Source organism: Poecilia reticulata, chromosome 17 (genome assembly GCF_904066995.2).
Source record: "Poecilia reticulata chromosome 17, P_reticulata-male-v2, whole genome shotgun sequence".
NCBI classification, from domain to species: domain Eukaryota; kingdom Metazoa; phylum Chordata; class Actinopteri; order Cyprinodontiformes; family Poeciliidae; genus Poecilia; species Poecilia reticulata.
Window position 1 is genome coordinate 28043305 of NC_088846.1, and position 15009 is coordinate 28058313.

Consider the following 15009-nt stretch of genomic DNA (forward strand, 5'->3'; position numbering starts at 1 on the left):
GAAAGTCAGGCTTGTTAAGCCTAAAAATTACATTCAGGGATCAGTAAACGTCTTTATCCAGACCTCTTTTGACACTTCAACCACAGTTCACATTGTTTGGACTGGAGATGGGACATCTTTAGTAAAAGTGGACATTTTTGATTTTCATAAACCAGAAGAAAAGAATCCGATTTTTCAACATTTTACCTGCCGAACGCCAGCCACAAATTTCTAGGAAAACTAGCTACATTTAAGCATCTAAATGCAGTTAAGATGACTCGTTGAAGTTCAAACAAGTTCCAACTGTGCCTTTGAGTGGAGAAGAAATTGCATTTAGCATGGATGTTACCAAGAGACGGCGTTTCATAAAAGGCTGAGATTTTTCTTCACAACATTCTCCAGGGTCCAAATAGAATTATGAGAATAGAGAAAATACTGGTTCAAGTTTTATAGAAAGGCAACAGTTGCTCAGATAGCCTCCTCTGAGCAACTGTCTCTTATGCCACAACATATCAAACTTTGGCCTGGCTACAGCAGCAGATGACCACACCATGTGCCAAACCTGTCAGCTCAAAGTGGGAATCTGAGGATGTTCATGCAGAGTTACCAAAATTGGGCAATTACAGATTGAAAAGATGTTGCCTGGTCTGATCAGTCCTGTATTTAGTCGTGAATTTCAGATGAACGATTCAAATTTTACATAAGCAACGGATTTAACCCGCCTCAAACCAAGGCTTTAAGATGACGCTTGTAATGGTGCGAAATATGTTTCCCTGACCTCTTAGAACCGACTGAGTATTGTTTAACAGCCACAACCAGCCTGATCATTATTTTGACATGTCAAATAAAAAATTAAAAAAAATATGTGGCATCCTGGCCAGAGCTGTTGCTCAGATTGTGTGTCAAATGCAACTTACATCATTAAAAAGCAAGACTGACACACAGTGGAGCGATAAAAGGTATAAGTAAAGGAAATATAAGAACTTATAACCTTTTATTTTTTAGACTTGGTACAAATAAAATTATTAGTACATCTCTACATTTTAAACTAAACTACAAACCTATAATAAAACCCTGTTCAAGACTCGATCCTGGGATTTTACCTGTAGGTTCTGGGAACCTGCTTTTTAATGAAAACTGTTGTTTTTCTGGACGTGAAGCAAACTGAGCAAACAGTCGGCTGGTTAGACCTGAGGTGACAGGGCAGCTTCAGGCCTGCTGACTCCACAATCTGTGAGCCACCAGTCCATCATAACCACTCCCCTTCGCAACACACACACACACACACACACACGCACACACACCGTGTCACAACCCACAACAACAATACATGACAGCTCAAAGTCCAGGACTGAGTAAGACAACCACGCCAACTGGGTGAATTGAATTCATCCCCCTTTACTAATAATGAAACATAAAGACAACATGGTGACTAACAAGTCACACAGTTTAAGATAAGTGAAAGTTTTTAGTGCTCTAAAAGTATTTTGTTTGATATAAAAACTGAGATTTGGAAATGCAATAAATCTATGAACAATGTTCATATTTATCATATGAACATTCTCTGAGGAAAATATTTAGCCTCCAGTTTGCTCTTCCAACATTTAACTTGTGTACAAGAACAGAAAACTACTAAATAGATTCATAAAGTTGAGCCACTTCAACTTCCCGGACTGTACCTTTAAATCTGCTGTCATATATATTCTTATAGTAACTCACCTCCGCCAACAACTGAAGCAGTCCATAACAAGTCGCGAGCCGGCTGAAAATCTCATGCCAACCGGGCCAGCGTGCTGGTTTTCACACGGTCCACACAGTAAACACACACACGCATGCACACACACGCGCCACTGTCATCTGCACGTTGTGTATTCCCCCCTCTCTTCTCTGTGAGATTACCCGTGTGTGTGTCATCTGCATCTAATGACAGCTGACTAACTACATGCCACAAATCCTCTCTGCTCCCTGTCCCCTCCCCCTGCCTCTCTCTCTCTCTCTCTCTCTATCGCACAGACACACACGCAAACTTCTCCCTGTCTCCTCCCACCACACACACACACACATACACACACACTCCTCCCTCCTACTAGCTGATGTCCAGAAAAAAAAAACCTGTCTCCCTTATCTCTCACTGCCTTTCTAGGCACAAAAGGATTTGCATGACCTGTTGTTCTTTTGTTTTGGTGTATCGTACTGTGGATGGTTTTCATTTTACAATGCAATTGTCCAAGACCTACTTTTTTGTAAAACTACCTTTAACTAGTGGAAGCAAATACCGAAGCCGGTGAAAGCAGAAGAACACACACTTGATTTGCATCCGGCGCCTTCATAATAAACCTCATCGCTGCTTTGATAATAAGCTCCAGCCTAAGTGACAGGGCAGAACACAAAAGAGACGAGCGGCAGAGAGAGACACAGTAATGAAGCGAACAACTGCAGCTTCCCACATAAACAGGACTACACACACACACACACACACGCACACGCACGTACTCACACACACAAATACTGTCAGCCTAACTGCCTCCCTCACATCTTTCTCAGCTTTCACTTTCTATGTTGTCATGTCAGGGTGTTCCTGTTTGCTTCAGTAGCTTGTTGCGCGTTCCGGAAATTTCTACTCTCGGAGCTTGGCTCTATAAACTCTACTATGAGCTAAGTTAGTTTCCCCATTCAGGAAATCATGTTGTACACTTGAGATAACGCATTTATGGTCACCCACCGCTGAGCTCTGTTAGGCTGCTCAATTGAAATTTAATGAAGAGACTAGAAATAATTTGCAGAAACTAGCAGCTGAGAAAGGAAATGTACCGAGAAATGGGCTGGAGAGCAGGTGAAGGCCTAGATTTTAAACTCAGATTCGCCACCATATCAGCTAACGCTCTATATCTAAGTGCTAAAATGAACTAAAAAGTTCTGGTCGGTGTCTAAATACGTGGAAACTAAAACTCAAATCTTTTTTTTTTTTTTTAGATAAGTAAACAAAAGATCCTGCTAACTATAATACTCTTCAGTGTGGAAGTTGTAATAGAGTGAAGATGTTTCAGAGTCTCACAGAGCGTTGTGTCATATCTAAATTATTTATTCAGTATGTTCATTTTAAAATATGGGTAACAACTGAGACACAAGACAAAAACAGATAGAAAACAAAAGCACACCAACCTCTAACACAAAGCATCCTGGTCAGCGTCCATTTTGGAAGATGAGTCTGTCCTCTCTGTAACAAACAGCAAAACATTGGGTTTAGTATAAAGGTCCAGAGTTTAGCATGTAAATATGGAGATTAAATTACACCTAGGAGGATTCAAGTGGCTTCAGAAGACAAGTTTTTGAACTGGCTTTTATTTTGGGGTTTCAGAGAAAAAGAGGCTGGATAAAAACACAATTCAACCCTTGATACACTGACATTTGTAGTTGTAATGTGACAAAATACGACTGAACGAAAGAAAGGTATGAATACTTTGGAAGGTTAACGTTTTGTAACAATAATGTCTCTTTAGTAACATTATTTTTATTTCAGATGCCACTGACTGCAAATCATTAAATATTTTCCATAACAATATGGTAACTCTGTTTAGTGAAAGTTTGGCCACGTAGACACCGATACTAAAGCAACCACATCTGAGAACACAACCTGTTTTACTAACAACACCCAGGTGGCATTCAGCACAAGGCCAACCGGTGGGTCAGAACCCGTCAGGCAGCAGCAGGTGGACCCAGACGACACCAGCAGGACGTTTTACCTGTTTTGATGAATCAGACTCAAGGTGGTAAAATAAACACCTTTGAAACAGTAAATCCGTACTTTTCTTGAATAAGTAAAAAGAAATGTTTCCAAATATTCCCAGAAGAATCTCAGAATTAAAAAGGTGTTTAACTGCTTTGTGATCCATTGACCACGCCTGGGATCACATGTGTGACTCGGCGCTTCGTAAATGCTATGCTGAGCTTTCATAATGAAATAGTTGGGGCTGAATATCACCTTAATCATCCCCCACTGGTAATTCTGGAAATCTCACGCCAGCCAGCAGCAACCAGAAAACCTGGAGCTTCTCCCAGATAATGACAGCAGCCTGAGAGGATGAGCCCGAGTGCTTTCAGGCATTTTTCACACCGGGAGCTTGACCTGGACCAGTGTGGTGCCGGTCCAGGTTCACAGAGTTCCCACTGGTTATGGGGTTCACATTTATGAGAACAAAAAGACGTCTCCTTTTTTATTTGAACAGCTGATGCTGACGGAAAACCTGCTTGAGTCTGACTTTAATCGGCACACTTTTGCTGTTCTGTTTTCAAGAAACACAAAGCTGTGTTGTGACTGATGAGTCGGGGATCGGGTGTCACGTTGCAGTTTCCGTAACAAAAACAGCAGAGAAGTCTACCTGCTCGCCAGGCGCTGGTAACACCGCGCTGCTCTGCCTCACCTTGGAAAATCTGGATGAACCTCACCTTTTCAGGAAATATTACAAGCTTCTCTGGTGAATCACTTCCTGCCCTCAACCTCATTTAAACAAACTGAGTGATTACAAATAAACAGTGTATTTACATTTAGCACCCATTACTCTGATACCCTGAAGTAAAATCCAGCGCAATCTTTAGAAGTTCCCCTAGTCTATAAAAGGAATCCTCATCTAATCTCAGTATAAAATCTGTGGAAATTCTGTGAAGTCCTGAGAGATTTTTAGACATTAGAGGACAAACAGCATGATGGAGAACAGCAGACAGGTCAGGAAGGAAATTTTGCTTAATGGAAACACGGCAATTTTTGTGCTAGGATGAGATGGTTTTTCAGGCGTATTGACGTTAGTGTATTCCGCAAAGTTGCAATGGAAACTGTTGTAAAATAATTAGAGGCAGGGTTGGAGGAAATCCCACTTGGTCATAATTGGACCACAGCAAACATGAGGAAGAAGGTGCTCTGCTCTGCTCTGCTCAGATAAGAGAGAAACTTAACATTCGTCCTTCACACAAAGTTTCACGTGAAGGAAACCTGAAGCTGTGCAACATCCCAGTGGTAAAACTTGGTGGAGATGCTTTTCCTACGAATTACATGACAACAATGAAAGAAATCTTGAGTCTACAAAAGACTTAAAATATACACAGAGGTTCAAAGAGCTAATTGATGTCCAGACTTCAATGTCATTAAGAATTTGTGTCAAGGCTTATGTACTACTGTATATGTTAAATCCCAATAAAACCCATTGGTGTTTTAGTTTATAACACAACAAAATGTAAACCAGTTCCAGGGGTATGAAAGCTTTTGCAGAATTGTGTTTGGCTTAAAAATTGACCAGTTAAGTTTTTTTTAATCTAATTTATGCAGCTCATCTTAACCAAGTCTTATCACCTCTTAGTGTTCAGTCTAATATTTGGGCCAGTATGAAAGAGGGGGAGGGGTTAGTGTAACCGAAAAACACCAAATGAAAACGAAGCAAAAAGAAGAAGTTGGTTTTTTGGTTGGCGTCCAAAGCCAAAGCGCCTGCCGCCGCCTCCTCCTCCCTCCCAGCGCCTGCACATCTCAGGGCAGATACATGTGGGACTGCGGCCTTCGCAGTCATCCTGGAGAACGCAAACCGCTGAAACGTCAGCATGCACCTGCCACTGCTGGGAGGGTTGCATGTTTTCAGAGCTCGTCAGTTAGTGTGTGTGCATCAGTGTGTGTCCGTGTAGGAGGGACGGGCAGCTGATCTCTTCCCAACTGCTGTGCAAACTTCACAAACTGCACACACAAGCACAAATGTCGTTCCTGCATCCACAATGACACAATGACTCCGTGTGCTTCAGATTGATGATTAATTTCAGGAAGAAGTTTGTGTTGATCATTGTAGACAAAGGTGGATAAAAAAATAAACAAATGGGACCATCTGTTAAAAAGACTTTTTATAATTAATGCGCTACTATAACTCACTGAAACATGCAGAAAAAAGTCATTTAATTGAATTTGATTAGACTTTAGGCCAGAACATCACTTCAACATTTCAAAGCAATAGGAAGTGTGATCTTATTTATTTCCTTCTTGCATAAATTTCTCTTTCATTTCTGTAAGGAAGAAGGTTGTGTTTATACCTTGTGAAACGTTTCTGTCTTTATTTGGACATAAAGTAAAGAATGGATCATTATCCAGCAGAATAAAACAGATAACCTGTTTATTTTCCAGGAACATTCTGCCATTTTATATCAGAATCGAGTAACTCTGTTACTTACACTTGTAATAAAATGCTGTGTATATCAAATTGGCTTAATTAATTGTTCTTAATTAAGCCAATTAAGAACAATTTCTGTTCTTAAAGGAACATACCAACGCTTCTACATGCCACTGATGCCGTTAATCGTTCTAAGGAGCACTGCAGTTTGCATGATAAGCTCCACCACGTGTTTGCTATCTGCTGCTGCCACTAGTCTAGAGGAGCAGGGGACTGATGCTCAGAGGCGCAGCTTCGGGTAAATGGGCGGAGCATTGCATGTTGCAGTTGTTAAGGCACCCCCAATGGCTGCAGCGGCAGATTCAAGGATCCCTCAAACATGCATGACTGAGTCAAAGCAACACTGGGTATATTTTGGATGAGGTGACAGCATTACAACATGTTATAAAACTCAAGAAGTCAATTTTCCATAATTCCTCCCCTTTAAAAAGATTATCAGGGATATTAATAGTTGTTACCACCTTTAACTTTGTCAAAAATTATTTATTAAGATGGAATTCTTTCCCTCCTGAATAAATGGAATAAAGTTGAATGTTCAACTTTTCTGAATTTTTAAGTGTTGTATAATGTTGTTGCAACATCCATCTTTATTGGCGACGGCAGCAAATGTTCCTGTGTCTGTACCATCTCTGCCATCTGCAGCTTAATTCACTAAACATCCCCATATTTCAACACAAAGCAAAGTTCACCCTGCACAGACAAAGCCACAGGTATATGCTGCAGGATGCTGTGGAGCGTTTGACTGTTAATTATTTGCATACTCGACACTGTGGTAAGAAAACTCTACGGCGCAGGCACACGCGTTGATGGGAGAGCACAGGGGAGCTGTGGAGAGTCAACGAGGGCCACGCAGAGAGACGGCCTACTTCCTGGCTGTGATTAATTTCTGTTACCAAGCAGCTCTATGGTAACACAGACATCAGTAGCTGCGCTGAGCTGCTTTACAGTGCAACCACACATCAGACACGTATCCGTCCTGGTCAGAGTTACATTTATGAAATGCACAACACAGTGACGTGCTAATATATTCTTGCACCTTCTTTTAAAAATTTTGTCACATTATAACCACAACGTTCAGCAGATTTTATTATTTATATGTGATTCACCAATACAATGAAATGTCATCCTGAACCTTTTCTGCAGAATCATCTTACTACAGTTACAGCTGCAAGTCATCTACCAGCTTTACACAGACTTTTTTTTCTGTCCATTCTTCTTTGCGGCATAGTTCAGATTAGATGGTGAGGGCCTCAGATTCTCTGGACTTTAACTAAGCCATTCTAACACATGAATATGCTTTAATCAAAACACTTCCATTGTGACAGTAAGTCTATTTTACATTCATCAGATCACTGTGTGAACTCTATGCATCACTTTAGTCAGGATAAGTCAGAAAAATAAATTGAAGCCATTTATTTGGAATAGTTTGTACTGGATCGGTTTTAAAAATCACGATATAATCCCTATCAGAGTTTTTCTTGTTGTCTCGTCTCTTCTTTGCTAATTGTTTCTCAGTAGTGCTAATGTAGTATAGATGTGTCTCTTTTGCTGTGAGACCCATTTCATTTTTACAATTGTCCTGTTTCCTGAAATGCCTCGCAGCACGTGCCCTCCAGCAACAAATGAAAACAATAAACCAAACACATTCTACGAGTCTTTGACATCATCTGGGGACAGGAAAGTTCTGTGCCGACTCATTCATCGAAATAAAAACAAGCAAACAAAAACTAAACTTTCAACTTTTAAAAAGAGTCAAGTTTAAAAAAAAAAAAAAGCTCACAGTAGTGAACAGCAGCATTACAATCTGGCTTGAATGAATTTTGCCCATTGTGTGGATAACCCATCTCACTGGGGAGCATCTGAATGAGCTCTGGCCAGCGGCACTGTTTGCTCTGCAAAAGCTTGTTTTGCCATTAGCTTGTAACATCCAACTGCAGGCCTGTGCAGTCACTCGCTCCCTCCACCTCAGCTCTGCTGTCATAGTGCTGGAGAATTACAGCCGCCGTCAGATCCAGCTAACCAAATTAGCACTTGTTATGCAACCTGCTGCACTTGGCTCCCTGGTCTGGAGCGTAATCCTGCACAGCTCTCGGTACGGTGGTCTGCACGTAGAAGGCTCCTGCAGGCTGTACACACAGAACTGTTCACGTTCCATAAGCAAAGCAACTTTGCTGCCTTTCCTAAAGATTTCTTATATTTAATGAGAAAGTCAGAGTTTCAACAATTAAATGTTGGAATATGAGTAATTATTGATTTTTTCTGTAAGAAGAAAACATACTGAGGGGGAGAGATTGTCATTTACGCTGATTCATTGTGTTCAATTGGTAGTACAATTTTTACATTGTAAAAATACATAGAAAAGCCAACAATGCAGCCAACTTCAAATTTGCACAAAAAAAACTTTTTTCCTGTTCACACATGCCATTAAAATCCTTACGGATGGACTTTTAATGCCATAGTTTATCCAAAAAAGTCCATGTGCCTGCTAGAATTTAGAAATAAAACCCTTATGGTGGCTCTTCTAAACTTTGCTGAGAGAATGTTGCTGTGATTGTGGCGTTGGGGTTAAACAGGAGGCTCTGAAAGGAGCCGTGCCACGGCTCTGGGAGGGACTGAGTGCGTCTGTGCATGTGCCTGTGATGGTTAATTAGAGCACTTGGTCCCAGGAGGATCAGACATGGAAGACGACTGTCTCTGCTACGTGACAGAAAGCCAGGGGCAGCGTGCGGTTGATTAGTTAGTGGCAGCAAGAAAGGCTAGACGTAAACAAACATAGATTAGCAGACAAGCTGACACACGCCCATGGTACATTTAAATAAATGTAAAAATGAACCGGACGTGTGGAACTTCATGGACAAACTGGACCTGGAAACACACACACACACACACACGCTGAAGTTATGTCTTTTTGTGTGGTAAAGCTGCATTTACTTGAGTGTTGGTTGATTAGGATTTCAGCAATTGGATTGAAGATGTTGCTCTGTGAAGTAAAGAGGATAAGAAACAGAATTAAAGTAGTTTCTAGGAAAAAAGCAAACGTGAAATTCTGTTAAACTTGCAGATAATTTGCAGTGGCAGTGGCTACAGACGTCCCACAATCACAAGGTTGTTGATTACACTGTGGTTTGTCCAGCGCCATAATCAAAGTGTCCTTGGGCAAAGCACTGCTTCCAAACTATCCCTAAAAGACCAATATGTAAAATACAATAGATTTGGTTGTCTATGCTGTCTATGCTATAAATGCACCAACAATCCTGGAAACAAATGAAGTAGAAATGAAGTTAAATTGATGGTCGCCAAAATGATGAACTTCAACATATCTATGTTTATTTACAATAAGGCTGTTTTTTATACATATTGTTTGTACTTTTTGTTTTGTGTGCTAACACTGTTATTAACAGAGTCCAACACATGGCAGCAGAGGGTGGTTTGTGGTTCACCATACACTGAAAAGCTTTATAACACAAAAAACTAAGAAAAACAACTCCTAACTGCAGTTTTAGAAGAAGTAAAGTTATCACAAAGTGGAAACTAAAGCTAAACGTGAGCTATAACTACAGCAAATGGATATCCCCAACACACGTGAGATGTTAGATACACAAAAATGCAACTTCTGTACTGCAGTGCTAGGTTTCACTGGAAAGACCTGATGTAAACAGCCCACAGTAGCTTTTGTTGGAAAAAACGTGACATGCTACGGGCTATCACGTAGCATGTAACGTAGCATGTAACGTAGCATGTCACGTAGCTGCATTTCCAGGCTTCATTGTCTTCCAATATTTTGTTATAACCACAAACTTCATGTGATAGCCCAAAAGAAAGTAGCTTTCCTTGAATTTTCAGCCTTTTCACAAATAAAAATCTGAAAAGTGTGGTGTGCCTTTCTCTGGAACTCCAGGTAAAAGTCTTTAACGCTGAAATTGTGTCCATTCATCTTTGCAAAATAGCTTGAATTTAGTTCAATCGATTTTCCCACAAGCTCTCGACTCTCCTGTTCCTGCTGAACAAAAACACCCCAACGCCATGATGCTGCCACCACCATGCATCACCACTGGGATGAGACCCTGTCTTATCACTAGTAAGCATGTAGTTGTGCCATACTTTCTCCAATTTTGAAATGATGAACTGAAAAGGGCTCTGTGAGACATCAGCCATATTGTTTTATAGCTTCACTGTCTGCCATGATGCTGTTTGTACAGGCAGCCAGTCCTCAGCCCTCCCTCCTCCTCTGCCCGTCATTGGTCAGGACATCACTTGATCTCTCACGTGGTTCAGTCAATTCAAGCCACTAAGGATCCCTCCCTGGGCAAACTGCCAACCTGAAGTTAAGATCTTGATCTGGCGTACATTCCTGCACTCTTCCAGCAGGACTCCAGGTTGGTTTAAGAATAGACAAACATTTTTCTAAACCACATGCTTCAAGGGTGAAATTACTACCCTGGTAGTGAACGTAAGGTTAATTATACCAAAGGCATTTGGAAAACACAATTATGTCACATCCAGGTGGATCCCTGAACAACAATAAACCGTGGAAGACTTTTTTTTCATGTTGTGGAACAGTCAAAGTTCAACTTGCTCCAAATTCCTAACAAGGGAACAAAGCATCTGAAGAATCAGGTATCCTCCAAGGCATGAGGCTAAACGCCAAGAGGCTCTGGAAACCTGCTATACATGTTGTAATTCTTTACAAAGTTCACTTTTGGGTGCGGGGAAGAGCAAACAGGCCTTAAAAAGAGCCTAAAAAACTAAATCAAGAGTCCAGCCCTCAAAGATAACACAACCAGACGAGTCAGAGGAGTCAGATGGCACCTGTCACGTAGGCAAACTGACAGGTTTCTTACATGAACATACCAGCGCAACAGCAAACACAGGCACATTCTTGTTCCTCCGCTGCGCTGACAGAGCGAAACTGCAGAGTTAAACAATAAGTCAGGACCTGCGCTTAATTTCTAGTCTGTAATAACCAGAATAACACGTTTGGCTGGTGTCACGATCCTCATCAGATGCCATGATCCAAGAATGCATTCAAGTACAATGTGATAGATGGGATTCTGAGAGGAAGAATGTCACTGGGAAAATACGGGAAAATACTCTCTGCGGTGCAAATGATTTATGTTTTGGTATGTCAATTGCCTTCGAAGAGCTTTAACCAGCTACCACAAAGAATGCAAAACATGCAGTCATATATCAATAAAAAAATGTGTTTTTAAGACATGACATCCGTGTTGGATTGTGAATTTTGAACACAGTGCAGTGGGACAGTGGGACTTCTCAGCAACACCAGAAGACCCGTGCAGAAACCTGCCACCTAAAAGAGGACGAAGTCTTTACTGGTTGTATTAAAATAAACATATTGGGTCAGCAGTCCAGAGATTCCTTCAACATCTGCACAGTGTTTTATTGATTTACATAAATTATTGAAAAGAACATTGCATATGAAGTAAAATAACAAAATACCTGATATTTCATTGTATTTCATATTAATGCTTTCTAGCAACTTCCTAACAAATCTCTATCCGAATCACTTTCTTATTTAGAGGAACACCAGAAATGTACTTTCAAAATAAGTGCATATTAAGTGATAAATAATGTTAAGATGCTTGCTGCATAAAAAAGTACAAGTATTTATGAAAATGATCCTTAAAAATGCAGAATTTCTTGATGAAGGTCAAGCCACAGCATTTAAGCTAAGTTTAAGTCTGGACTTTGACTAAGCCTCTCCAAAATCTTCAGTTAGTTTTATTTTATTTTATTTATGTACTTGATTACTTTGAGCTATTCAGATGTGAACTTGCTGGTGACCTTTGGAGAATTGTTCGCTAGGGCTAAGCAGCACAAATTTATGTCTAGACTTTCTCTTTCAAGATATCCTGGTATAGACAGCAGCATTTATGGTTCTATAAATTATATGCAGGCCTGGAGAAGCAAATAGGAAGCAGACTATAAAAACTACTACCGCCAGATTTGCTATGATGTTGTTTTTCCAAATTTAGTTTTAATTCTATGCCAACCTCCCAAAAAGTTCCACTTTTTATACTTGTCACGCTGCCAAATGTTTTTCCAGAGGTCGTGAAAATCAACATGGTTTTTGGGAAATGTGAAAAACTTGCCTCAACCTTAACACCATACTGAATCTATGATTGTTGCCAGGAGGAAGAGGAGAGATCCCAGACAAAACCAGGGCCGATCATCTGTGGCACTGTTGTGCCAAGTCTCACTGATGCAGCTATTCATGCCAAAAGAGCCTCAACTAAATACTGAACTCAGTATAGACAGACTTATCAGAATGCAGACATTTTTTTATTAAAAATTCTCAACAGTCTTGGGAAATATTCAACTTTTCTGAGGTACAGAATTGTGGTTTTTCACTGCAAGTCATAACTTTACCCTTGAAATATATCAATGTGTGAATAATGTGTCTATAATAAACAAAATTAATTTCTTGAATCTAATTACTGATTTTAAAAAAATTAATAAATACATTTCTGGTCACGCCAAACTAACTGAAACCGTAAAAATAACTCAATTTCAGGGGTCAGAACTACTTCGCGTTTTATTTTGAAACCTTAAACCGGAAGTCGTGGGTTACGTTGATTTGAATTGACGGTTGAGATGTTCGAGGAAGTCCTAGATAAACGAACCTGTCACGGAATAACTTGATGTCAAGTGTAAACACGAGCGCCTTCATCTCAGTCATATTTCATCCATGTTGAACTCAAACAAGTTACATTTGTTAGCGATTAAATCCAACTTGAAAGAATTAAACGAAAAGAGCGACGCTTATAAATAAAAAACCCCGCAGCTGCCGCTTCTCTCGGTCAGAAACGTTATTTCCAGAAGGCTGTGGTTATTCCCATGTTAAATCTTTATTATCTCTCCATAAATGTCATATCCTTACTGTCGCGCCGTAGACGGCGCAAAATACATTCAGCCTAAAGTAGGTTAACCTTCATGTTAACTGACAGACACTCTGCACAAGCCCCTCCACCACTGTTGGTGCTGGAAATTACCGAGGGGGTGGGACTGGAGGAGCAGAGGGGGGGGTCGAGCAGAGACTTACCTGGGAGTTGAGGTGCCATGGGCGGCTGTATTGCGGGGACTTCGTCGGTTCTGTCAGGGTCAGCGGGACGGAGCGGCAGGAGAGTCCAGAGCCGGAGCCGCCATGTTCATCTGGTTCAGAGGCTCTTCGGCTGTTTATCTTTACTAGTAGACCCCCTCCTCCTCCTCCTCCTCCTCCTCTTCCTCCTGCCTGCTACACCTCCACCTCCTCTCTTCTCCTAACACCACCAGCTCAGCTCCACACCGCTGCTTCGCATCTAAAGTTTTAAAATGAACTCGAGAAAGGAAGTCTTTATGGCTGTAAATGAATAAGCTCCTCGCTGCGGGGGGAAAAAACGGATGAGAACATTTGCTGTTTTGAATATTATGTCATTTACATTAGCTTACATAAGATTTAATATATATTCTAATTCTGAACGTTGGAAATAACATAAAACAACCCATTTAAGAGCATTTCCTGAAAACTAAAGTCAAAGCTAAACTCAGTCTTCAGGGAACGCTTTAAGGATTATATTATAATTCCTTTATGACTGATATAACCTTACAAGTCACCTTTAAGGACATTCCCTCAAGTTTCCTGAAGTTCAAACTGGGGGATTGCAACCAATCTTCTGAATAATACAGTAAATAACATTCAGAAAGTTATACAGGATACTCAGGTTAAGCATTAGGGTTGGGGTGTACAAACCTTTTGCCACAATCCCAAAGTTGAAAGTACTTGGGGACCATTTTGCTTTTCCAACGCAAAATAATTTTGTTGGGATGTTTTTTTTATATCTGCTAATTTTAATGAAACAAAGTGGCATTTCTTGTATCTTAATAAAAGTCAGTTTCCTAAATTTTGGGGCATATTTGGTCTAAAAAGTCAATTTCTAGCAACAAAAATGAGAACTTTCTTCAAAAACCCTTCAGGGACCTTCTAGGAACAATTCCTGCAGATTCTGTAACTGTTATAAAGCAATCTAGTTACAGGGAACCTATAGGGAATGCTTCTTCGAATACCTTAAAAGTCACACTAAGAAGCTGCAACAGTACCGAGGTGTTTATCTGCCGTAGTTGGGAAATAAATACAGGAGCATCATATTGTTAAATCAAGAAAGTTTGTTGTTATAACTAAGTTGCAGCCAAACTTAAGGAAAACATAGGGTATGGAAGATCATACCATGTATATAACAACCTACATCTTTGTAAGCTTCGACAAACATTTAATTAAGATTTATCTAAAGTCAAACTAAAAGTGGATCCAATACCCTACAACTGTTGCAACCTACTTACAAGCTTTTAAGGAACCTCTCAACTTCCCTAAAAGTCACTCTGAAAAGTGGCAGTCAACCTTCAGGAAAACAAAACACTTTGAGTGTGATAACTGACACTGAACGTTGCCTTAAGGTCAAACAATCTTCAGGGAACATTCACTCAGTTTTCTTCAAGACAGTCAAACTTAAGGAAACTTTTAGGAAACCGTTGTTGGAGGAAGGTACCCTAAAGGTTCATTTGTATGTTGGAACAGTCCTGCATGTTTTCTAAAGGTCAAGCTGTGAAGGATGGAACAAACATTTTGTAGACATTTAAGGACCAATCTATGTTCTTCAAAGCCAACACCAAGATTGTTGCAGCCAAATTTCAGAAAAAGTTCCCTGGAGGTTCCTACAAATTCAAACTACGGTACATATGTTAAAACTAGTTTCGAGAGCATTGCCTTAAGGTCCCAGAAGGCCAAGTTACGATTGGTACAACTGATCTTGTATGTACAGTATTTTTATGGAAGAGT

At 40.3% G+C, this 15009-nt stretch overlaps 1 protein-coding gene and 1 long non-coding RNA gene across 5 annotated transcripts in view; one reads left to right on the forward strand and one right to left on the reverse strand.

The window, feature by feature from the left end:
- Positions 1 to 13409, reverse strand: part of LOC103479938 (nuclear receptor coactivator 2-like) — a 52054-nt gene extending 38645 nt beyond the window's left edge. The window contains exons 1-2 of one of the 4 annotated variants that reach the window (XM_017310168.2): positions 13240 to 13409; positions 3142 to 3196 (exon numbers count right to left, since the gene is read on the reverse strand). The gene's annotated coding sequence lies outside the window, so the exon portion shown is untranslated. Of the gene's footprint in view, positions 1 to 1698; positions 1939 to 3141; positions 3197 to 13239 lie in introns of those variants that run through there. The other 3 variants (XM_017310165.2, XM_017310167.2, XM_008434651.3) reach the window with 3 other exon arrangements.
- The window catches only part of LOC145547900 (uncharacterized), a 90439-nt gene that overhangs the window by 51053 nt on the left and 24377 nt on the right, over positions 1 to 15009 (forward strand). The window lies entirely within an intron of this gene.